At 41.0% G+C, this 26,740-nt stretch overlaps 1 protein-coding gene across 1 annotated transcript in view; it reads left to right on the top strand.

The window, feature by feature from the left end:
- Positions 1 to 26,740, top strand: part of MTUS2 (microtubule associated scaffold protein 2) — a 292,552-nt gene that overhangs the window by 75,640 nt on the left and 190,172 nt on the right. The gene's annotated exons all lie outside the window — the stretch shown is intronic.

Here is a 26,740-nt window from a genome sequence, read left to right as displayed (position 1 = left end):
AAGTAAAAATTTGCTCAGCATCTTTTTATAAGCCCCCTTTAAGTATTGAAAAGCTGCAATGAGGTCTCCCTGGAACCTTCTCTTCTCCAGGCTGAACAACCCCAACCCCCTCAGCCTGTCCCCATAGGAGAGGTGCTCCAGCCCTCCGATCATCCTCGTGTCCCTCCTCTGGACCTGCTCATATACAAGCCATCTTTAATTATATCTTCTTTGACTGCTTTGTTGCCTGAATTGCTCATTGCTCTCGCAGAGAAAATGAAACCCCAAATTTCCCTAATGGTTATTGTAGATGTCAACCACAGCGTGCAGACTCTTCAAAGGATCCCTGCCATGACCTCATGTCTGTGCTCTCCAAAGCTCACCAGCTATTACGATGTCATTTTAGTGGTGACTGTGAGGTGAGAAGTGCTCACTGCTAGTTTTCATTATCCACAGAAAAAAAAAAACAACTTTGTACCATTGAAAAATGCAAGCTGCACACTGATTATGCAGCTAAGGCATAATCACAGGCAACTAAGGTTATGGCTGCATATAAAGTGGAGGCTGTAGCATGGAAAATCCCCAAAGTTGTCTGGACATTACCTGGCAGGGTTGGATGTGTCGGTCCATCGGTCACTGACTGGCCAGGCTTCATCCTTGGACCAAACTCTGGCAACACAGCAAACCTCCGAGGCTAACTCTGGCTGTGACTACACTGGTGCATAGCTGAAAATGATTTGTCTTGTACCAGGCACTCAGTGACTGTCAGCATTGAGTCTGCAAAATCAAAATTATTTTTCTACATTCAGACCCGAGATGACTTTCTGCTGAAGACAAACTCACCTAAAGAACCCTCTCAGTTTTGTAATCGCCGTTTTTGCAGGAGGGTGTGCAGTTGTGGCATTGCTGTTGACATCTGATGAAAGCCAAGCAGACAAGGCTTTCACTTTCCCCTCAGCCTCCCCAGAAATAAAAACCAGCAGATTTGTTTTTCAGAAATATATTTGCACTAACACTAGAGATTTTCTTCTTTCCCTATTTTTTTTAGCAACTTGATTCAGCCTTTCATTCCTAAAGGTGTCAGGTAAACTCTCTGGGCCAAGTTTTAACTTGCAGCTTGTATTTATAATGGAGAGGTAAGCTGTGGAAAACCCGGCTTTGAAATGGAAATTCCACCACAGCTACAGCCACAACAGTGCTGCTCACTGCCCTATTTTGTTTTCCTTTTCCCATCGTCAGCCAAATCAGTCTCGTTGCTCCTTGTTCAAAGTGTTAACTTTCCAGAATTCCCTGTGCTGCTACTTATGAGCTGTCAAATGCCGTATCCAGTATCCCATGTGTTTGAGCATGAGAAAGTACTGTTTTCTTCTGACTTCCAGAGCCTCGGAGCTAGCTCTGGGATGCAGGGAACCCAAAGAAAATAGAAGGTATGTTATCATCCAGTGCTTGCATGTTATTCTTAGGCCAGTGTATGTATCTCTGCTGGATTACCCTGCACCAGCTGAATGCTTCTGCTGTACCAGGCATCCGCTGAAATCAGTAGCTGATCATATTGCATGCGTAGAGTAAAACAATATTGTATATGTGTGGGAACAGTGAATATGTTCCTTATATCTTTGCAAAGTGAAGTGAGGATAAGCAGAGGTTAGCTGAATGTAACGCTGGGCCCGCTACACGACAGTACAGCCACCGTGAGCTATAATTAACATATTTCTCTATTTAAGCAAGTATGCTGTTTCTTTTGGAGTTGAGTCTGCTTCTAAATATATGAATCCTGATCTCATCCTCTTCAGAGAAGTACTATATTTTGGCAGATGGTAAAACTTTCTGCAGAGCGGCTTGCAAATTTCGGGGTGTGAAGCGCGCTTGGCGGCGATGCTTGGAAAAATGATCTGATGTGATCTGTGAAACACGCCGTACCGGGACGCAGTACCTGGGAGAGAGAAACCTCTCGCACAGTGTAGTGTGCCCAGATCTCACAGAGGATGGCATAAAGCACAACTCCTTGGCATTTTCTCCAGTGCTGAAACAGCGTGATTTTAGCTGACGATCTTCCCAGGCCATCTGGTGAAAGGGTGTGAAAGAACTTTGCGGGGACTAATTATTTCCTAGATTAATATTGCTGACAAGTACTCCATGAGGCAGCGTGTATGTTTGCAGGGTGTTATGCTACTAGAAATGCCATTAATTATTTTGCCCGCGATTCACCAAACGCTGTGATTCTGTATGCTGGCATCCTGCCCCTACATCACCATCTGTGTACATCACAGGATATAGCATCGTATTTATTTAAAATCTTTCCCAAGATTTTTCCATTTTAAGATTTAAGAATCCAATTAAGTAATTTTTAATGCAAGGCATTATCAAAATCTAACTTTTTAATCCAGTTTTCCTCTCAAAACTTGTGAAAATCTGTTTACTAACAATATACAAAGTGCAATGTGCTCTCAGTCTAACTGCTTACAGGCATTGGCATCTAAACTGAATTTAACAATCTTGTCCATTGATTAATTTCTCCTTTTTTCCACAAAATAAATAAATAAATAAATTACTACGACACTTCGTATTTACAAAAACCTTTTTAATACATTAAAAATAATGTATTATATTTAAATATATTGTAAATATGAAAAATATGATATTGGTTATCCTTATTAAAAATACATATGGAGACATGCCAGCAGTTTGATCAAAGATATCAAAATAATTAGTATAACTGTCAGAACTGTTAAAACAGTGATAGAAATTTTCCTGGTTTCAGACTACTTGAAATATTTCAAATAAGTTTAAATTGATTTTGCTCTTACAGCTTCACACAATTCTGATTGATAATGATCTTCTTCCCAACACAGAAGTCTAATACAATTCCCCATCTAGTCAGATAACTGTTGCTTTTTCATTGAGATATCTGTAGAGCTCTTATTGAGAATAATTTCAGATTAAAGCGTCTGTAGGTTCTTTTCGACCTTCTGCGTTGTTTACTGTGGCTTCAAGGTCTTTTAACACTTGAGGTGTTCAAAACCAGTCTGATCTGACAAACTCCTGTAGGTTTTTCTGTTGTTAAAACAGATGCCCTGCCTTATTTACTGTAAAATGGAACAATCACCTGGTGGAGCAACACATATGGTCTAAATTCACTGACCTATATTCACTGCTAAAGAAAAATCTCTGGTGAAACCTCAGGGAGAGAAGAAGCATCGTGTTATCTCTTCAGAGAGAAAAAGAGGAAATCAAAGATTCTGTAGAGCACTACAGAGTTTACAATAAAGAAACATATTTTGAAGATTGATGCCTGTATGGAAAAATAGAACACATTTTAAGCTCTTATGGTGGAAACAAAGTGAAGTGGTGAAGTTTGGGAGTGGACAGTGGGTAGGAGAAAATGGAGCAGGTAAGACTTACGAGGGGACAGCAAGAAGCACCTTGTTAAGGGAGTAGGGATGTGGTCCTCAGGGAGAAGGGTGTTCCTGCTTGGGAGAAACCTCTGGGCTCTGCAAGCTGTGCTTGGGAGTATCACCCCCTCAAATCCCAAAGCAGGTATATGAACTTTTCAGTAAAATAAAATGTTGCTGATTATTGAAGATGAAAAGGTACGATGAGACCACACAACTCAGTATCTTAGATTATTAAACTGCTGCAGGGCTACACTTTCTGTTTCTTGTCATGAGGACTATTGTAGTCAACCTAGAAATCTCTTAAGAATGCCCAATTAAAACTTTTATCATTTTTATTTTGTTACCTTTGCATTTGGCAAAGGTTTTCCTTATCTGTATGAACATCTAATGCAACGTGATTCAGGAGCTTGCTCTTAGTGTGGTCCTGCCTAACCCCGACTCCAGCTGAAGGGGTGCTTTATACTCCAGCAAGGGGACCTGTGGGCTAAAGCCTGAGAGCCACTGACACAACTGTGTAGCAATGGCACAGAAATCTGCTCTGTGCTTTGTGCAGTAGTGGTGTTTCACAGTGGGTCTGCCTTCCTCTGTGTGATTTTAACTCTGGAGCAGGGAACGTGAAGGAGCTGAGTCACTACTGCAGCAGAAGACACACTCTTGAGCAGCATGAAGTGTGAGACAAGTGGTGTCACAAAGCAGGCTGTAGGACTGCAGTTTAATTTTAGCTACCGGAATTCTAGGTGGTGGTTTTCCTTGAAGGAGACAAACCTGTTTTTCAAAGGCTTTTCCAGAGCCCTGCCCACAGGATTCACCGCTCTAACTATAGGAAATAATATTGCAAAGCAGGGAGCCAAGACTTACCCGACTTTAACCATATGAAAGAGTCAGGATGATTCAGGCCACAAGTCCAACTTGAATTTCCATCCAGAAAAGCCTCTTTCTCTCAGCAGGTTGGGGAGTGTGCGTGCATGACTTGACTAAGCTCAATCATTAGGCAGCTAAGGTTTGGAGAAAAGAAACCTCTTTCTACAGAGGTGAACTGCTTTGCCCACCTCTAAAACTGGCTGGGGTCGAGAGACCAGAGTTCAGGTCTCCAAGTTTGTGACTCTGGCCAGACTGAGGGCACCATAGGTGTCTGTACCTGAAGCCCTCTGACACCACTCAAGTCGGCAGAGAAAAACATCTCATCTCAACCTAAGCTATGTACATGGAATAATCAGATTAATCGTGCCCTGAAAATACTGCATTTTCTCTGTTGTTTGTAAAAGGAACTTGAGGTGACTAGTTCAGTTGTAGGTGGTTGCAGAAAAGTGAGATGAGTCCAGCCCTTACTCTACAAATGCTGACTTTAAATATCAACAGTAAGTTGCAGCTTCTTTTGTATCTGTTTATAGGGAATGCTGGTATAGGGATATTCTGGGCTGGCTAGGAGACTGCAAACTGGGACTTGAATCTTAATCCTGATGAGAACTGTCTGCTTCTACATGTTTGTTGGTGGTGATGATTCATCAATAAGCTAAATCCTAAATCTTGATTCTGATCACTTTTCCCAACAAAAAAGCAAAAGGTAGGTTGTTGCATGTTATTACACATAGAGCATGAAGAAATAAGAAACAGCTTTAGTGCCAGTGGTTAAATTCTGAGATAGACAAGGGGATGAATTCATTACAGAGATATCAGTGTTGTTTAAATTTGAAATCCCCATCCACACATTTTTCAATAGTCTTCACTCATCTCACATTTTGCTCAGCACTCTGGAGACCCCTTTTATCACTCAAACGTCCTCCTGCTGCCCCTTCTCTGGATTACATGACTGGGACTCTTTCTTCCATATGTCTGTTTCTCCTCATTCTGGGAGCTTTTTTCCTTTCATTTCAGGACCAGCCTGTTGTCACAGCAACTTGGGTTGGCTTAAACAACATGCAAGGCTAGAAAAATTGAAATACAGCTGAGTTGTGTAGTATGAAATGTCTTCCTACTGAAGGGCTGAATGACAGAGCATTAGACAGAATAAACCTGAGCATCACAGATGATTTAAATCTTGCTCTCTCACAGCATGATGGTGCCCTGTGTGCTTGAACTACTTGTGCAAAAGGTTGGACCTGAGGTCTGAGTGTCCTGTCTTAACTTTCCAGCTGCTATTTATATTACATTAGCTCACAGAGGATCTGACTGAGAGCAGAACCTTGCTGTGTGAAGTACCGTACAAGGAGTTTTGTACAGTCTTTGACCAAAGACCATGGTATTTTTGTAAGTCTTGAACGGTCTTTGAATAAAGTAAAATATGCAAGCTACACACACAGGGCAAGCAAGGGCCCAAAAGGAAGAAAAGTCTGTGGGGAGCTCCCTATGGATCAAAAAGGAATGGAGTATATACACCTCACCTGTTTTGGGGTGATTGATCTTCTGCTTCTGTCAGTTTTTTATCAGGTAACTTTAAATGGCCCATGAAATTTTGAGGCAGGTGAAAGCCACCTGTGTCATGTGAGTCAAACACCAGCAATGAGTACAAAAGTGCTCCAGGGGTAAAGGATCTGGTCTTATTAAATTACTGAGCACACCTTCAAGTTACCCCTTTTAACAAAGACTGAGTCAAACTCGAGTACTGTGTTCAGTTTTGGGCCCCTCACTACAAGAAGGACATTGAGGTGCTTGAGCGGGTCCAGAGAAGGGTGACGAAGCTGGTGAGGGGCCTGGAGAACAAGTCCTACGAGGAGCGACTGAGGGAGCTGGGCTTGTTCAGCCTGGAGAAGAGGAGGCTCAGGGGTGACCTTATCGCTCTTTTTAGGTACCTCAAGGGAGGCTGTAGCGAGGTGGGGGTTGGCCTGTTCTCCCACGTGCCTGGTGACAGGACGAGGGGGAATGGGCTTAAGTTGAGCCAGGGGAGTTTTAGGTTGGATGTTAGGAAGAACTTCTTTACCGAAAGGGTTGTTAGACATTGGAACAGGCTGCCCAGGGAAGTGGTGGAGTCACCATCCCTGGAAGTCTTTAAAAGACATTTAGATGTAGAGCTTAGGGATATGGTTTAGTGGGGACTGCTAGCGTTAGGTCAGAGGTTGGACTCGATGATCTTGAGGTCTCTTCCAACCTAGAAATTCTGTGATTCTGTGAAAGCACCCAAGAATGCGCAGGCCCAATATCACTGAAGATGTAGGTAACCTCGCCCTCACTCCCAGGCCCCAGCTTTGTATTGCAGCATTTCCAGTAATGCCCTGTCACTGGATTGCACTCCTCCCTGGAATATCTGTAGTGTGTTTCGTGATATTCTTCTGTCCCAGCTGGGTTGTGTCATAGCTGAACTCTGAGGTCTCTTCAGATTAATGGGATTAGGCTGTTTCTTTAATGCTGGATATTTCTAAGCAGGCCATTCAGTTGCCTTCCATACTCCAAATACTCTGTGGTGTTATCTCCTTCTTTTAGTAAAAGCTGTGCCTGTTAGATTCTCAAAGACTTACACTGAGCCATACTTATTTCTTGAGTAGTTTTACTTGCATAAGGTGCTTCTCCACATGGATTAAACACTGTCTCCAGGTAGGAGCTGCTTCTTCCCAAGCCCATCCTATTGAAGCACGTTGATTTAATTTGGGGTGGTGGTGCACAACTTCTAAAAAGAGCATAAAAGAGGATGGAATGGCTTCTTGCAGGAAATAATTGTTTATGATTGTAGGGAAGGATCATAACAATGTGTCTCCGTAACTGCAGATTGACTTTGTATAGCCTGGAAATCCAAATATGAGCCTTGTTTAACTCTTCAAGGGAACAGCATACCAGCTGTACAAGAAAGCGAGTTCCCAAATGGATGCATTCATGCTGAGAGCCCTGCTCCCATCAGGAGCTGTGTACGAGGGTTGGTGTTGGTTGCTGAGTGGAAAGGACCCCTGACAGCTATTAAAATTGCCCACTTTTTTTTTCTTAGTGGAGCATCACCATACCACTTACTTTTATCTGGAGTTTTTTTTTTTTTTTCTGGTCTGTGAGTGCTGTCCTATGTGCCACACTCATCATATCATGTGGTTGTTTCAGAATTTACCAATCTCCCTTTTAGAAGTAACTGGCTACCAAGAGCTCTCTTTTGTAAGGTTAGGAATTGTCTTCTGCTTCCCACATAGATACATTGATTGCTAATTTGTACTCTCTTGCTTCTGTGACTGATTTAAGTACCTCTTCTCAGCTATCATTCTCATAGTAGATATTCTTAGTTTAACCCTGGAGAGATCAATCTGCCTCAGCTTTTGTATGACTAGGGTAAACGACCCTCATTCCCCAAACAGCTTTTCATCTCAGTTACCTTAGTTGCCATCACCTGTGTGCTGCGGTGAATGAGAGTGTGTTGCTGAGTTGTGCTGCTGTCTCACCAGTGCTTTATACAGAGACACTCATATTTGTGAATTGGTGTTGGAAATGGCTCCATAAGACTGCATTTACTTTCTTTGTGGCTGCTCCAGGTCCGAAGCTCACTGTCGCTATAAGATCAGTTAGTTGAAGTTGCATTTCTAGCTGAGGAGTGCTCAGATTTTATCCAGTACTTCCATTAATAATCCTTAGCCAGCACTTCCATTATTAATCCATTAGGACAAGACAGAAATGCTGGGGGCTTACTCACTACCACAGAAAGCAAGTGCTGGAACGAGGACAGGCCTGGACAAGGCCTGGGCCCACCAGAGCCAGATGTGACATCAGACTTTGCTTGCAAAACTTTCTGGTTTTAAACAAGATAACATTGATACCGTGAAAGTCCTGGGAATAGATTATTTTTTATTATTGCCCTTGTATCCAAGATAACATACCAGATTTGTGTAACAGCACAGAATAAGGTGAAGTCACATTCAAAACAGTCACTTTGCTTATCAGAAGGAAGCAGTATTATTTCTGTAGGCTGCGGTCATGGCTAATTACTTTGCTTGCATTTGTGTTTCTCAAAAATCTCCTACGGTATATGATAAGGGTGATGGCTTCATGCCACAGTTTCTCACACAGAGATCCCTTTTTCAGGGATGTGGAAATGGCTGATGGCAGGACAGCTTTGGACCCTTTGCTCAGGAGGTGTCCGTGGTAGGTATGTGTGCTGATGATGATTATCCAGTAATTACAACAGGAAGGCAGAAGCCACCCTGAATGTTCACATGCTGTATTCAGATAGGAAAGCTCTTAGCATAATCTGCCGCTGATCAAACAGGGCTCGGGCTAAGCCAGGGCTTGGCTGACCATAATATTCCTCCTGCCAGGGAGGTCAGGGCTAGGCCAGGCTGGCTGGGAGCTGGCGGAGCAAGCCACGAGGTTATTTATTGATGGGGCAGGGCTCGCTGAGGCTGCTCAGCCTGCTGAAGAACTTCCCTGAGCTGAGCAGCTCTCGCTTTAGGTTCTCAGGTACGTGCAAGGGGCACAGTCTGGCCTCATTGCAAAGGAAATGGATTAAAGTGAGAGAAGTATGCTTTCTTGCTTGGGAACAAAGAAAGGGAGGAATATCTCAGTGTCTAGTTCACAGGAGAAAGGGGTATGGCTGCCCTGAGTGTCTCTCTTTGCAAAATACTAGGAAATAAAATGAAACAGGGAGTTATTTAACCTAACTCCATACTTACTTCTTCACTCTTAATTGCATACCTTGGGCATTGCTCACTTGTGAAGCTTTCTCAAAATCTGAAGGATTGCCTGGGAGTGACAGTTCTGTCTGAGAAAGACCAGGGCTGCTACTTGCATTCTGGTATAATTTCTTTCTCTTCTAGTCTTACACTTTTCTGCTGTCTTCCTGTTATTCAGTATACTTCAGTTTCTTTTCTACCAATTTGATTTTCCCTTTCATTGCAAATAACTGATATCTCAACACTTTTTTCTCTTCCAATTTTTTACAATCTCTTTATCCATCAAGTTTGATTGTTTCCTGCCTCCCTGCTTTCCCTCAGCTTTCCTTTCACTGACTGTGCAAATATTCTCTAGCACTCTGATATCATCCTCATGTCCACTGTGGGACGATGCTAATTAATGTAGCAATATCTTTGCACTTTCTTTGTAGGCCATGGTGGGGCTTCGTGACAGCTGACTCAGGCCCTTTTGTCCTGAAATGTTCAATAAAAACAGGATTATTTTGACCAAAAAAACAAAACCAAAAATTGTTTAGTAACCCCACAGGGGTGAAAACCTGTTCCCTTATAGGCAGCAAATGTTCTGCTGTGAATATTTCTTGCCAGGAACTTATGCAAGGCTCGGGTGCATCTGGAGGACAGAAGCCAGCACTGCATAGTGCTCTAGACAGTTGGGCAGAGAATGGCATTTGGATTCGGGAGGAAATGGGGTCCCACCAGTGCTGTGTTCCCTCCCCACAGGGTTTGGCTCTAGCCTTGGTACCATGTGAGAGAGAGGGGGATTCCACTGACCATATATGTTTGAAAGAACTGAAGACACAAATACCATGTGCATGTATTTACTGTAGTATTTCTTACATAAGCTGTTTTCCAGAATGTTCCGTGTTGTTAAATACTTGATGCTAAATGCAGAGTGAAGGGTCTTGAGGACAGAGAAAAACAGTTTCAGGTTGCAGCAGGCTCTGAAGAGGACAAAAGCCATCACCATTCAGTGGCTGATTACTTCTTGCCAGGCTTAATTCATTGGGGTTGGGAGCCCAGGAGTACACTGAAGTTTTCCACAGAATTCCTTGAAGTTACAGTTTTATTGGTAATATTTTCTTATACTTGCCATTGCCATGTCTATGCAGGTAAATTAAATAGGGAAACTTCTCCTTCTCCTTCTCCTTCTCCTTCTCCTTCTCCTTCTCCTTCTCCTTCTCCTTCTCCTTCTCCTTCTCCTTCTCCTTCTCCTTCTCCTTCTCCTTCTCCTTCTCCTTCTCCTTCTCCTTCTCCTTCTCCTTCTCCTTCTCCTTCTTTTCCTTCTCCTCCCTCTCCTTATTGCTCTCCCTTATCTTTCCTGTCTTTATTCTTTTTTGAATCAAAATATGCAATTTTACCAAGAGAGCAATGCTATGAGAACACAAATGAGCGTATTTTATGAAAAACTGCATGTCAAGGGGCATTTTTGTTGTTTGGAAAAAATCTTGCCACCATCACTTGTAGAACAATACAATTAAAACAAATGGGTGGAAACATTTGCACAAATAGCAGTAATTGCAACTGAAAGGTATAATTGTTGTATCTTAATCTGACAAGATGAATTTGAAATACCATTAATTATAAAAAAATTAAATGGGACATTCTGTGTAAACAAAGTAACCCAGTTCACACATGGTAATTTTCACAGATAATTTCTTTTTATGTGCAAAACCTGATCCAGAGATACCATTTTTGGTGATAAGAGATACTGTACAGAATAGCTCACATGTACTCCCCATAGGAGTGCAGTGTAGTCATTCAGCTTAAGCAGGGCACTTTGTGTTTAACAAGTAATCTGGTTAAAAAATGTAGGCATTTTGTCCCCAGAGTACCTCTGAAGAGACTTTGCTTTGTATGAATTCATCTGTCGCTTGAAATTATTTCAGTGCTTGATTTGGATGCATTTTTGTCTCCAGATCCTTACCGAAACACTCATTAAATCCTCTTCAGTAAGCAGGGCTTGAACAGGGCACATTTGAACTTCTTGTGAGCACCGTCTTACCCAGGGCTTCTGGCTGTCATGCTCAAGTCAAGACTGCTCACATGGTGGCTTCTCCTATCACCTGCACTGTAATATTTAAAGTCAGAGCAAGATAAAATTAATTAATTCCAAGTGATCTCTGAACACTGAAATGTCTAGGCATTCCCAAGTAGCAATATACAAACCCAGGGATATAATGACTTAGAATTTAAATTCCCTTGACATGAACACAATAGAGGACTTCTGCTAATAGACTTCATTGATCTGGTGGTACTTTTCCCCTAACATGTGATTTACCACAAGTTTTCTGGATTTATTTGTAGCTGTGATTGGGGTGGGAGGAAGAATGCAGGTTGCTTTAATTTGTGGGGTTTTTGCATTCTCTGAAAAATCAGGGATGAAACATTGGTGGAGATGGGACACAGATGACAGAGACAAGGTGCAGACAATACAAGTTTCTGATTACTTGGCGTGTGAGTCTTTGTACAGATGCTCAGCTTCCAAATCCTGACCAAATTTTGGACTGAGAGGAAATCAACACGATCAAATTAGCAAAGATCAGAGAATCCATCATTTCTTCTCTGCACCAGGGAGCACTACTGCCTGCTTGGAGCACTGAGGGGCAGCACATCAGCTCCCTGTGTGGACCTCAGCCATTCTTATATCTTAATCTCATGTGTCTCTGCTTGGTTTCTCATGGATTGAAAGTTCTCAGAGATTTCAGCATCTCTGAATTGCTTTAATTTATCCATAGTCTTGGTATCAACATGTAAAGTCTTTATACAGATGAGACTGGACTGTATGATCAAGTACTATGGATTCTGTGATCTAATATTCCCTTTATCCTTAAAATCAATTCACAGAGTCCCAGCCAGGTATGCCCTAGCACACGTAGCCTGTCAGTTCTGAAATCCATACTTTGTAGTTTGTTGTTGCAAGCTGATTTAACTGAGCCTTGTGTTTTAACAGAGGTTCTTATTTAACCGTATAACCATAAAGAACATCCTAAAAATGTAAGTATGTGCAGAACAACTGTAGCACAGAAAACTTTGATTGCATTTCATTTGCCGCCAGTGCAGTTGTATAGCTTTCGCTTTTATGTCTGTGACAGGGGCATGGGCTTCATATCAAGTAGCAGACGTTAGATCAGAAACACCATCTGATGCCTTACGCACTCACACCACTAGATTTTTGCCCATTCTTGCAAAATATGAAACTGGATGGTATTTCTTAGTTAATAAAGAGGATAGATGCTGAAGGGACTTTGTTACCTCTGGTTGACGCCTTGCACTTTCCCCAAGGATAAGATAAAAGAATTCTGCTTGCTTGTGCTTTGAATAGCACATTAGATGTCAAGACTATGGGAGAAGGAAGAGAGAAGATGAAAGTTGAAACGTGATTAGGTATACATGTATTACAGAGGAAGCAATTAAGGCCTTGGACAGATTTTGCAAGGATTCAACATCTGCAGAAGAGTCCCCACCGCTTGTAACATCCTGCTTTTGCATTATAGCAATGCCCACTACCATTATACAGGGTATTATTATGGGTCTATCTCCATTTGTCTTTTTAAAAACCATTCTGTAAATGGTTTGTAGTCATTCATAAAAAAAATGAACTCCGGGCTGAAATTTATCATGTAGCGTGTCCTTCGTGAAAATATATTTTGCCCAAGATAACAATCATTTTGACCATTTAAACTTGCAAATGAGAAGAAACTTTTCATGTGGCTGTTCCACACTTCTCATATTTCCATGTATACAGCAATCCACTTGCCCAAATTCCTACACACACAGTCCCTTTTTTCAATTCTGTCTGTAGCTTGTGTGTGATGCAGCTTTTGAGTGCAGTGAAAGAAAAGGGGGGGAAAAAGTATTTCCAAATGGCAACATGGCTAATGATTGTGTGCAGTGGCCTCTGTCAGAAAGCTTTCCAAGGGTTTTCTCAAGGAAGATGTCAGCTGCATATATCTTAGTTGCACTGAAGTATGGGGAAATATCTCCATGGCGGCTGTTACTGCATGTCTTAGCAATTGTATACATATTTCTGCAACAGACAATAGATTCTCCACTCTAAGAAGTTTTTAATATGTATTTACAGTACAGATTTAACGTCTCTGCAGATCAGATAAGGCTACAAAAACTTTGCCAAATGATACTAGCATACAGTTGTTGGCAACAAACTTAAAAAATAATTAATACACTGAGCACAGAGAAGTTATTTATAAATAGGTCTTCTTGATGTTTTTTTCAAACCCAGCAATAATACATTAGCTGATTGAGTCCTTGTGAGATAATTTAATATAATGCTACAATGGTATTTAGATAGTTTGCCAAATAAAAGAAGACAAACCACAGAGTTATTAAAAATGCATCCTTGCAGTTTTTGCACAGTATTTACTGCCATCAATGTCAGTTAACCAGTGGAAACTTTCTCAAAAGATAACTCATTTCCAGAGGGGTGGAATAACCAAGAGGCACTCTGCTTCTTTAGGTTTTCACTCCTGGCAAAGGGCTATTTCTTTCTTCAATTATGCTTTTGGATATTTATATTCCCTTATTGCCTCAAATAGTTTACTGTAAGTAAACAATGAAACTAGATGAACAAGCCACTAAGCTCTCCATACCTAATCCATTCTGTAATGTGAGGGCAATAGTTTCCTAATGTTTATTTTCCAGTGCTCTCTCTTAATCAATTTTTAATGATTAAAGCAATAGGCTTGATCCTGCTCCAATCGAGTCAGTAAAAACGCCCACAGTAATGCCTGCAGTGCAGAACTGAGTCAAAGCAGGAGACATGCTCATTTAGCTTCAGTTTTCCTTTTCTCATTTTCATTCTGTTACCGACTATTGTCCATTAGACCCAATTTAAGTGCTATTTCTTTTTTAGATTCAATCCTCTAAGCAATTACATAGAAGTTATTAAAGCAGTTATCGGACGTAATGCATATTAGCCCATTAGAAACAAACCAGGTGTGACTTCACAGTCTTTATGGCTCCTCTTGTGTAGGCATTCCAAGAAAATCCCAAGCAGCCCGGCCTCATTTGTACTGTCTTTGCATTGGCGAAACAGATAACAGCTCTCAGAGGTCTCAACCTGGGAAACTACCCCCAAAGAAAATTATGTAACCAGCTGGGTTTATACCCCCAAATCATCACATTTATTCTCCCATTACTAACTCTATAAACGTATTCTGTAATATTCATCAAAGTTACCTCACTTCACTTCAAGACTGACAACACTGAGGCCTATTGAGAGATCATAGTATGAATTTGCCAGTATCCTGAGATATTCGGTGTCAAGACACCCTGACTTCACCAAGCAAGAGCTTCTGACACTAAATCATCCTTACTATTTCATCCCCATACACTGCAAGTGAATGGACAAAAGCATTGCAGTGCTTATGATTCATTGCCCCATTACATTTTCTGTGTCCAAAGTCCTAGAAATGTTCCTTGTACAAACTAACAAAACTCTTCACTAGCCAGTCTTTTCCAGACATTAATTATTTTGATTTGAAGGCTCTCGTACAGGCAGCACAGAAGTGTAAACAGTTGTCTTTCCTCATTCTGTACAGAAGTGAGAGTTATGACACTCGTAGTGCAAACACTTCAGCATGTACATAATTTTACTGTTCTGAGTCATCCTCTTGACATCTGTAAGATGACTTAAGATAGTCAAGTTCAGCATGTATGGAAGCATTTGCTGGACAGGAGCTTATAGTTCCTATAGTCGTTATTTATCCATGTTGCATATATTAATTAATTTTATGTTTTGTATTTTTTTCCCCAAAGTCCCATAGATGAGTTAAAAAATAAGACTGGAAGGGAGGTCAGAGTATCCATTCATCTTCCTCAAGGCAAGATAATCTAGAATTTCATCATTTCTAAGAGGGGTTTGTCTAAAGTATTCTTAAAAATGTCCAGAGATTGTTCCATGTCTCTTTATGAAGTCTAAGTGCAATGGATGGTTACCTACCTTAACTTTGTACAGTTATTAAATATGGAACCCTGCTATCCAATTAAGCACATTTCTTGCTTTTTCCTTTATGTCCACCAATTTCTTATTGAGCTTCTAAAAATGGCATGACCAGAGCTGTATGGCAGGTGCAGATCTCTCCAGTTTCAAGTGAAAGTAATATTTAGCTCTGCTGTTCATGTAGCATTCCTACTTCCAAGTATTGTGTTACAGTCTGCCTAATGCTCCTAACAGCATTTATATTAAAAGTACTCAGAATGTGTTTCGTAGCCCATATTCATGTCTTCCGTAGTTCTCTAAGAGCACGTAGGTAACTTGAGGTCCTCTGTTTTCCATTGACATCTATTTTTATGACTGTTTGCAAGCTTCTACAGTATCTTTCTAGTTAAGGTCATGATGGGTGAATATTGCTGACAATGTGACTACTGGTGTGCTGTGGATCATGAGGTGGAAGGAAGCCAGCTGACAGTAGCCTTTTTTATGTGTAGATCTCATTGTTTTCTAGTTGCTGAATTAATAGAAAAGAAATAAGAAACTTTTTATCATTGATACTTTGTTTGGGAAAAATAAAAGACACGGTCCCACAGACCTCCTAAAAGATTTAATATTGTCAAGCTTGGAAAGTGCTTTGTATAAAGCACTAAAATTGTAGTTTTAATGGCATTGAAATAAGTGAAGGGGAAAAGGGCAGAAGGGATGGCTGCCCTACTACGAGTTAGACCAAAGCCTGGCCGTCTCCAGCAATGAATTCTTGCTGTAGGAGTCATTGCCTTGCTATCGTCTGTATCATTACATATTTATTCAGATTAAAAAATACTTCTTACTTTTTGCAAGTGGTAGAGATGGTTGCAGTATTATTTTTTGTCCTTCTTACTAAGTGAAATGGTCTTCTTTATTTTGTTTGGTTCTTTTTGATTTTCTACTAATTTTATTCTGAGGAAAGATTTCCCATTTGGTAACATATAATTTGCCTTATAACATGGAATTTATGTTTCTAATCAACTTATAATCTATGGTTTAATTAAAGAAATATGTCACTGGATCAGGTAGAAGAAGCTTTTATGTAATTTTGCCTAAAAATTTACTGGCCTTGCAAAGGTGAGGGTGAGCAATTCTGCCTTGTATGTCATTGAGAGAGTGATTAATTTAACATATTAAAGGAACTGGGCAATTTTCCCTATGGAGTAATATACTGACAAAGAAGTCACATGTGGAATGGAGGGAATTGCTTGTCCTGCTTCTCTGACACTTTTTGCTGAAGAAAGATCTCAGTGTACCGGGTTCAGCAGTACTGATATTTAAAGTTGGAGCCATTTTTACCTTTCACACAGATGTTAGCAGGATCCTGGGACTTCTGGCTGTTGTTAAATGCTTTTGCAATAAATCTTTAGTTTAGGATATAAATATATGAGATGAGTCTTTGGAGTGTTCTTCTTGTTCCGTGGAGTTTCCAGCAGTGTGTCACGAAATAGTCCTTTGTTTGTCTTCCTGTTTAACAGTTTCTATTAGAATTGTGCAATAATTTGGTGGGAAGGGACTTCTAGAGGCCACCTAGTCCAAACCCTACTCAAAGCTGGACCAACCTGAGGTCAGGTTTCTTGGGGCCTTCTTGAGTGAAAGTTTGGAAATCGCCAAGGATGGAGATTGTATAACCATTCTTGTTGACCTGCACCAGTGCTTCACGTCTGTCATTATGAACATTTTTCCCCCTTATATTCAGTTTCAATGTTATAGCAACTTGTGTCTGCTGCTTCTTTTCCTTTAGCTGTGCACTTATGAGAAGAGTCTGACTCTGTCTTCTCCATTATTCCCCTTTTTTTGCTCACTGAAGACAGCTGTTAGATTCCCCCCAGACTCCTCTCTTCTAGGCTGGACAAAGCCAGGTACCTCAGCCTCTGCTGGCTACATTCTTGCTTATGCAGACCCATACACTTTTAGCCTTCTCTGCCACGAGGACATACCACTGACTCATGTTCAGCTTGTCTTCCACCAGCAGTTGTCCTCCAACCAGCTCCACCAGCAAAGCTGGAAAGTCCTGAGCAATCCCTTGGGAGACTACATCCTTCTCCCTTCAGTTTGCAGACACAAACTGGAGCAAGAAGGAAGAGAATTTGTGGATGCTTCCTTTCCTATTCTTTGGAGCTCATTTATTTGCTTTGCCCAAAAGCCTGTCTGGTCCTTAGCACAAGCTGCAAAAACCAAACTTCTTCCAAGTTCCTGAAGGAGGGGAGAGGACTGCATGGTTAGGGTAAGTAGAGAGTGGGGCGATGGTAAGGTGAGGCATGCAATTTAGAAGAAACATCCCTTTCTTTTTGGGCTGAGCTGCTGAGTGCTTGCTATTTTTAATGCAATGTATCTGATATGCTTGCTAGTTTTCCTGTGTATCTGATATGTGCAAAAGATGCTTGATACACAGCTGTGGGTGCTAAAATAATCAGCAATATCAAAAAATAAGCATGAGCATAAGGATCTCAAATCGTATGTTTGCTGTTAAAAAAATACAGTGTGGGAAAAATCCTCAAAATGCACAGTAGAAGCATTTTTCATTTTCTGTATACATTTAAGGAGTGTGTAGTGATAAAGTGCCTGGTAAACAGAAAGGTGATAGAATGCTAAAACTGGATCAAGTTTGTGTTGATTTATGAAAAGGGGGATGCAATCTTCTGACAAAAAAAAAAAAAAAGTATCCTTCAAATGTTTTTGAGCAATATATACACATTTTGTCTAAGCAGAACAAATATAATTGTTTACAGAGCAGTGGTCACTGTGATGTACTTCTGCTACCCTTTCAGGATCAGTAGCAGCAGGAAGGTAATGCATTAGTTGTGCTTGACTTTTCTGAATACTAAGATTTTGCTGTTTGCCTTCTGTGCTCATAAATGAGAACTTCCTTGCCAGTTCGCCCTTGGTGAGCCCCCAGCTAGGATGGACACGTGGTGCTTGGGGGGCAGCATGGTGTTACTGCTTCTGAATTATAGTCCAGCTTCTAGGTCAGTCAGAGTGTCTTGGGTGTGATAATTACACACATTCCTTCTGCCTTCCTAACACCTGAAGTTACACCTGGAAATCTACTTCATGTACTTCACGGAGCCTGGTAGAAAAGTACAACTGTGAATAAAAACACACTGAGCTTTATGCCCTTGAATAGGTCATTGCAACTGGTGTGACCAGGGTCCTCTAATCCACAGTCCAATCTGGATTTTAACAGTTTTCATTTCCTTTTCCTTTTTTTTCTTTTTCTTTTTTTTTTTTTTTCTTTTTTTTTTTTTTTAACAGATTGACACTATTTTTTTCCCCTTAGGTCTCAAGTCATGAGAAAAAATATTCTGGAAATGTAGATCAAACTAATTATAGAAGATAACTTTTACTGGAGTTAAAGAATATACATAGAATTTCTGATAATCCTTTATATTTGGCTTGTTGCTTTTTACTGATGGGCTGCCCCAGTATATCTGCACTGATGTATTTGAAAGTTTGACAGCATTATAGAATTGGTTGGAGTTCAAACACAAATGTGCAAACCTAGCAAGCAAATACTAGGGTCCTAAATTCATATTTAGGTACTCAGTTAAGAACTGATGAATTTACCTGCCATTGAATTCAGAAAATGATGCGGAAAGATGGTTTACCCTTGGATACACTTGAAGTTAAACTGAGTTCAGCTCCAGTTATAACTGCTTTATCAGCAGTGGGTAGATTTGCTGGAGTAGACAAAGCTTCTGAGTTTCTGGTTTTGCTCAATAGGAAGCAAATTTATGAACTTTTTGAGTGTTATAACTAAATATATTTTTTCTGTCTCCCAGATGTTTTTTTGGAAAGCAGGAAAGATTTAGCAGTCTTAGCAAAAAAACAATGATCATTTTGGAAGCATTTCACAATCTCCTCTCTGTGTCAGAATTTTGTGCTGTACAGAAATAAATTAAGTACTGTTTTGGGGCCCAGCACATCCACTGTCCAGCTGTTGCAGATTTTCTGATAAGCTGCTTGTTTGCGTTTTTGAGTAGAGGGGCACACGGTCAGTTGCTGGCTGGGCTCTGCAGGGTCAAGGTGCTCAGGGAGGACAGGCAGGATCCCTTTGCTGCTCCCTCCCATCTAATGGAGGAGAAAAACAGGAGCTAGGGGTGCATCTCCCACCTTTGCCATTATCTCCTATTCATTTTAGGGGGACTTTTTGCTCTGCTGTGCCCATGACTGCCAAGAGGTGAAGTGGTGCATGCCTGGAGGATGCCAATATCCAGGCACAAAAGGAAAAGTGCAGAGGGTTATGTCCATGTCTGGGCTCAACCCTAGGGTAGCAAGTCCATACATAACTGGTGGGATGCAGTGTGGCAGCACTGACGTGGTCTGATGTGTCATATATCTTCCCATGTTTGGCTCCACTTGTTGGGGAGGAATCAGTTTGTGTCCTGACTACACTTCCCTCCAAGAAAACTTCCTTACTGTGTTCTTTCTTTCCATTTTCATTTGCTCTACAGTGCTTTTGGGTGTTCAGTGATAGATTTCTCTGCTTTGGCCCTCTGATTCAAGGTTTTCTTGTACTGCCTGAGTTTTGCTCATGGCTGTGACATTATAGATCTGTGTGGACTGGAGCTCTGGGCTGAGGTCCTGCCTCGCCTGATTTACCAGCTCTTACAACTTAAACAACCAGTATGCCCTCATCCAATACCATCTCTCTTCATAGTGTTTTTTTTCCCTGAGGATCTGCTGTTTGTTCTTCTTTGAAGTCCTGAATTGAATAGTATTGTGCCTCAGAAAGTGTGAGCTGTTCCTATACCATTAACCTGGTATACTTACCTGAAATTAAAATAAAACCAAGCATTTGTTCAAGATAACTTGCTGTGTTTATCAAATTGGCTTCCTGGTCACCTTTGCTAAGACAATCACAGGCCATTTGAGGGGGAATCTGATTAATAGGATTGCTTATATTGGAGTGTGTTGTCTTATCCAACAGTGAACATTTGAAAGCAAATGGAAATATATATAAAAAAAAAAAAAAAAAAAAAAAAGTCTTGAAAAACCACAACTATTAAGGCTTATGCCTTGTGGAGACTTGATTGATGTTAATAATTAAAATAATTTGTCAGTTTTGATAATGAGATTCTTTAATCCCGAATCCTATACTCCTTTGAAATAGCAGTAAGCAGGATCCTTTCCACATAATGTGCTTTGGGAGTTTAGCCCTCACAGGTAATAAATTATTAGGGTAGCTCTCCACATTTATATTACAAAATGCAGTTTTAACAAAAAACCACACATTTACAAGTTTCTTATGAAAAGGAAATAATTTATATACATTATCTGAGAAGGTTTTTGATCTGTTTGTATTTAAGATGTACTGATCCCCAGAGTGTAACTGGAGGTAAATTAAGATTTCTGCTCTTTGCATTGCTGTGGCAAGAAAAGTTGTGGGTCTGTTCCCAAGCAAGAACAAGCAGCCCCAGGTTGCTTTGGCCAACAGCAGTTGCTTGTGGTCATGGGTACTTCCCATCCACAGTAGGGCCTATGAGATAAAGTGTCCCAGTTCTGAAAGGGGATATAGCCAAAGGGAAAAGAAAGTAATCCCTTTGCTCTCCCTGCTGGGTTGGCATCCTTCGATCGCCATACATTGGCAATTAAGGATATATCTAAATGCTTCTAACATGGTGTGTATTTTCCATTTTATTCAGAAAGGAAATCTTGCAAGCCAGTAATGAACACATTGTGATACTGCCAGGAGCTACAGCTGCAGCTACAGGGTTTCATGCTGGCACGTGGTTCTTTGGTCCTGTTCCTTCAGGTCATGGAGACACACAGGATGTCCTGTAAGGAAATTATATAGCAGGGTACTGCAGGCTGGACCCCAAAAAATGGGCTCAGTTTTCAGGAGCTCAGGAGCTTGGCGAGTGGCAATGAGTGTATCGTGTCATAGTTGGCACGTTTAGTGTGTGCAGTACACTTCATGTGACATGACACCTGGCAGGAAAAACAAAATACTGACCCAAGAAAAAATTGAAAAAGATACATGTCCTCGTAGGCCTTGTGAAAGCAAGAACCCTGGGCTTGTTATCACACAGTTATTTAGGAAAAGAAAGTTAAAATGCTAATTTGTGTACAGGTTGTAACCTTTGTGTTTAGCCTAGGACAGGACAGCCTCATCTAAAGTGACAGTGGCCTGCTTTAACAGGTGATTTTATTTAGTAAGGAAATGAATACTTATTTCACACTTTCTCCTTTAAAACTTAAAAAAAATAAAAATAATAAAAAAAAAATAAACATGGAGTAAATTTGATCGTGAAATGCTATTTTAAACTGTAAAATAAAACCCACCAAAACAGTGAAATTCTGGGAATGTTCCAGATTCATGCTTTGCAAAAGCCACTAATATTTTCAGGTTATTTCAGTTTCACAACTGAATAGGAATTGCCTTCCTATCATTTTCCAGCATGCAAAAACCTAGCATTTGCTCCACCATTTCTTGTCTCTGCCCATGTCTGAGTTGCTCTTCAGGCAGAAAGTTGCCTGTCCTGAAGTACTGTCCTCTCGTGATACACAGCAACATTTCCATAGGGTCTGTCAGTGATGAGATGATACTGTAATTTCCCCAAACAGCTGGATCTGTTTCTTTATGAGTAGAAACCAACTGGGGAGTTTATCCAAATGTTAGTTCTCAGCCTTCCAAATCACATTAACAAAATTATCACATGCCTGGGTGAATGCTTCTCCACTGCTTTTAATTAATTCTGATTGTATTTTAACCACTCCAAGGAGTTTATTGGCTTTTTTTTTTTTTTTAAGTGTTCTGGTATCAGCTTTCAAATTCCAGAGCCATTGGAAGAAGTAGTTCATAATGATTTGGGCTTCTCAGGAAGATATTCATGCCTCCTTCCCTTCCAGCACTGTATTTGTTTCATCCATGTGGCTCAGTTCTTGGCAACGTGCAGCCCTGATGTGTGGTGAGGTGGTATCCCTTCTGCCAGAGAAGTCCTCAAATAGCCTGTGCCAGGCCTTCCCAGCAGCATTTCTGCATATTAGGAGTCTGTTTTTCATGCCAGTTTTCTGTAGTAACTGTAATAACTGCATCTCTTTCACACCTCATACTAATGTGCTCCTCATGTACTTTCATCAGTCTTCTCAGCTACTGCATTGCTCAGACAATGGGAACATCTTTCCCACGAGCTGAGATTTCTTTCTTGGGACCTGTTTCTGCAGGAGTTTATCTGTGGATACAGCAAAAACCTGTGTGATCCTCATCCCAGAGCAGTGCAGCTCGCTATCCGCACCAGCTCCAGAAGATTTATCTTGCAAGAGCAGGTGGTGATGGGTGGCTGCCGGTCTGTGGTCTGCCCCTAGCTGTTAAAATCCATTTTATTGTTGTTGTTATTGTTTTTGTTGTTGTTTTGTTTTAGAATAGTAGCAAACAGGTATAACAGAGTTCTGTGACAGATGGTTAATAAAGTATTCAGGTGCTTCTCTTACTCTTTTGAATTTTAGAAATCAGAAAACGCAATCAGCCTAAGCTGTGCACAGTTTTAGCAGTACAGACAGATGTTTTTAGCATATCTTGCGGTAAATATTCTGGTTTTAGTGTTTCAGTGCTGGGATGGAGAAGCAGATATGACAGTCTGAACTAGGAAATGTTTATACAGGAGCCACCCTTCTCGAACCCATTTTGGCTTTATATCTTTATCTCCAATTTTACTTTTCCATATGTTCTGATCATTCTTTTGTATATCTTGTAGTTATTGCTGCTCTATTTTTTTTTTGTGGCAAATTGAAAACCAAACAACCAGCCAAAAGAAAGGTAATTCTTTATATTTCTCTTTTATTCAGTGCCTACTGAGGAGAACAATGTTTTCAGCATTATTCCTACACTGCTTGTTTTACCAAAAAACTACTGTTATTATTTAGAAGCAGGCTGCTGCTTTTCCTTTCTAGACAGCTATATTGTACAAACTTGAGTTCTGCTGCTACAGTCCATGCTGTGCAGGGGGCTGATATCATCTAGCTCAGCTTCACCTTCTCCCTAGTGTCTCCAGAGGCTGGAGTGGGACCTGCTGCCTAAATGCATTTTAGGATGGAGCAGAACGTAGCAATAGCCAATGAGAAGAAACTCTTGTAGGCTTCTCTCCTACAGTGTCATTACATGGACTCAGGCTTAGAATACAAGCTATTAAAGATGGTCATCACAGAAGGAAACTGATGAGGTAAAACAAAAGCATTTAATTATGTTTCTGGCTCCTTGATCTTTTCTCCTCCCTGGATACACAGCTAACCATAGTCTGGTGGATATCATTTCATTCTACTGTCTAGTATGCTCACTTCACATTGTAAAGTGTTTTGTTTTGTTTTGTTTTCGTGAATATAGTCATTGTATCCTGCCAAGATGCAGTGACATGGAGATAACTTGTCTACAACTTCATTTTTCACTTCCTGCAATTCAGATGGACGTTTTTATGCTACGCAGCATCAAGAAGTGTTTACCCATGTCAAGACTTACATATACCATACCAAGACTTTTAAGACTTGCAGTTCTCTTTCTTGTCCAGGGTCCTTAGCGAGAAACTGCTAAGTGATGAAATGGTGCCATTGCTGGGATCAAGTCTCCTCTTACCTCTTGCTCCTGCTAAAGAGGTCATCTGAAGAGGTAGGAGGTTTAAATATCCATCATCCCTGAGTCTTCCTGCAGGAAGTGACTTTGGGTGTGTTTATGTCAGCCAATATTGCTCTAAAGAAGTGAGCAATAAAGAACAGAGGAAGAGGCAGCAGAACACAGGCTCTTCATCTCAGTCTTTTCATCTCACTGACTCCAAAGAGCATAGCAAAGTTGAGACTAGACAGTGCCACTTAAGATAAACTTATCGGAAGAAAATCCCAGCAGAAGCTTCTCAAATAGAAGTTATCTACAGAAAAAAATAATGATAAAATCTTCCAAGGTCCCAAATGTATCACAGAACCATACATCTTACTCCCAAATGTGCCTATCACAGTATATAAGTCTCTATTCCATTGAATGAACCAAAATCAAAAGCTTGTATTCTGTAATAGGGAAAACTGAAATAATAAGGTACTAATTGTGATAGATGCTTTATTATATTTTTATATTAAATTAGGAGTCCTGTTCTATTAATATATTTTATAGCAGAATGAAAAGTTAAACAGACAATATTTTGCAGAAGACAAAAATAAATTTAGGTAATGGTATGAATGCTAATTGTAAGGTTGTAATAGATTCTTCAGGTCTGTGACATCCTTAATCTGAGACTGGACGTCATCTGGAAGAGATAAACCTCAAATATCTGGTGTGTAGGCGTTAGTATGGGATGAATCACTTTTCCAAGGTGCCCATCCCTCCTCACTGACTCTGAAGGTAGCACAGGTGCAATGCTAATGCTGCCTGAGATTAAGCTCTGCCTAGACCATATTTTATTGTGCCTTCTCTTAAAAGCAGTGTAATTACATACACATTTGAAGTCCATGTCTCTGGTCAGCACTGGCTGCTTTTAGACGCTAATTTCAATCACAAACACAGACTGTGTAGTGCCCTGTATTTGAGAAGGGACAGGTCTTTTCTCATCCTCAGGTTAATCAATTTGTACCAGCAACACTAAACCAAATTATTTGGTCTACTTCCTGCTTCAAGCAGAACAAGCTCCCTGGATGAATGCATCCTGTCTCAGACAGCATGTATGAAGATGCTCTGAATGAATACAGGTGTTTCCACAATGTTTTTTTTCAAACCTGCCTTCATTTGTGGTGAATTAGTACTAGTAATCATACTGGGGGCAAGTGTAGACAAGAACAAATGACCTCTTATCACCACGTTCATAATCTTAAATACCTCATTTAGTTTTATTGCAAACCTGTGTAAGAGATTTCCAAACAAACAAACAAAAAAAAGACAAACCGATGTATTGCTCTAGTTGTATATTTGAAATGAGTGTGACTCCAGGGCAGGAGCAGCTGGTGGGACACAGGAGCCACCAGCCCTGAAGGGCAGGCAGACGGCTTGGGGCTGCTGTGAGCCCACCTCCATCCAAGATCTACATTCACAGTTGACCCTTCTGCATTTCCACTGCTGCTCCATGGTCACAGCAGGCCTTTTGGAAACAGCTCTGTTCCATTTTCTGAAAGAAACAGAGGTATTTTTATATAAAGATCAGTCCCCCAAAGGGAAGAGACTTTTCTAAAAAGAGGGGAAAAACCATCCTGCAGGTTTCACTGGAAGGGAATTCATCTCCATCATGGAGAATCTATGCTCCCACTGACTGACCACGTCTTTCTCCATGCTGGCTATGAAAAGCTTGTTCCTTAGCTGAGATGAGTACATATGAAATCTAGTTTATCGTTATCTGAAAAAGATGCAATTTTAGTGAGCTCAGTGGTGAATTTGCTTTCCTTAATCTCCCTTAGCAGGTGGCACGTCAGGAGGAAGATGTTGCTAGATAACTGCCCCTCACTTTTTGTTATTGCCACCCCAAGTACATCTGTGCACGGTGTGTCCATGGCAAGGTGGTGATGGTGTGGGGGCTGCAGGGTGGCCTCCATGAGGAGAGGCCTGGGCTGCCCTGTGCTGGCCCCAGCCAGCTCTAGCTGACTCCAGCCGGTTTCAGCCAGTTCTAGTCAGCTCCAGCCAGTTCCAGCCGGTTCCAGCCAGTTCCAGCCAGTTCCAGCCGGTTCCAGCTGGTTCCAGCCAGTTCCAGCAGGTTCCAGCCAGTTTCAGCAGGTTCCAGCCGGTTCCAGCCAGCTCCAACAGCCCCAGGCCAGGACCCAGCTGAGCCCTGCAGCCATGTTGGTTGGCCTCTGGGACCAGTTTCTAGCATTGCTGAGGAGAAATTTCATTTTTTTTGTCTTTGTTTCTCACCATCCAGCTCTATTTTAATTGGCAGTAATACAAATTACTTCTCCCCAAGTCTTTTTTTTTTTTTTTTTTTCCTTTTCTTTCTTTTTTGCCCATGATGGTAATGGGTAAGACAAAAGTGACCTTGCTGCCTCTACTGTGACCTTTTTTTTTTTTTTTTTTTTTTTTTTCTGATGAGCTTTTTCGTCACATTTTCTCTCCTTGTCCTGTGGAGGAAAGGGGATTGAGAGAGCAGCTGGGTGGGTGGCTGGCAGCTGGCCAAGGTCAACCCCACACCATCCATTAAAGTTTTGTATCACAGGGTTACAGATTTACAGATTTGGTGAAAGAAGATGAGGAAAAAAATTGGCAAGGAAAAAAAAATCAACATGTATATTTAATTTAATAAATACTCCTCTTTTTTTCTGTGTGTGTGAGTAAAGAAAGAACACAAAAAGAGTCTTACTTTATAGTGCTTTGAGGATGAGATCTGCAATAACACATCCCTGTGGTGCTGCAGTGAAATTCTTACCACTGTGTTCTGTTTCATGAATTAATATAATTAGCTGTTGTTTGCTGAAGAGATGGACCTATGCCAGGAGTGCTGAATCCAGACTCAAACAGCATGTGTGTGTGCACCATATGAAGAGGCTGGGGCTGAGCTCTGGGCAGGTGTTGTGAGCAGAGCTGGGCTGAACACGAAGGCAGGGAGGACCTGCTACCAGCAGGCTCTAGAAATCTGAGCCCAGACTCGCACCTAGATGCAGCAGACAGAGACTTAATCAGCACTTCTCATTACAGCCCCTGTGAGTGCCTGATGAGAAACCCAGCACAGCTGGGAGCATCACAGGTGCTTTGAGTTCTGCCTTCTGGGATATGTGGGGCATGTTCCAATTTCCACTGTCTGTACCATATTGTGAAGGGTACTGATCTATTGAAGAAATATCTGAGAGTAAATTTAGGTAAAGAGTGTGTCAAGGGCCTTACAGAAGTC

This window comes from Aythya fuligula, chromosome 1, assembly GCF_009819795.1.
Source record: "Aythya fuligula isolate bAytFul2 chromosome 1, bAytFul2.pri, whole genome shotgun sequence".
NCBI classification, from domain to species: domain Eukaryota; kingdom Metazoa; phylum Chordata; class Aves; order Anseriformes; family Anatidae; genus Aythya; species Aythya fuligula.
Note: the sequence above shows the minus strand (reverse complement) of the source record. Positions and strands in the feature narration are given on the sequence as shown.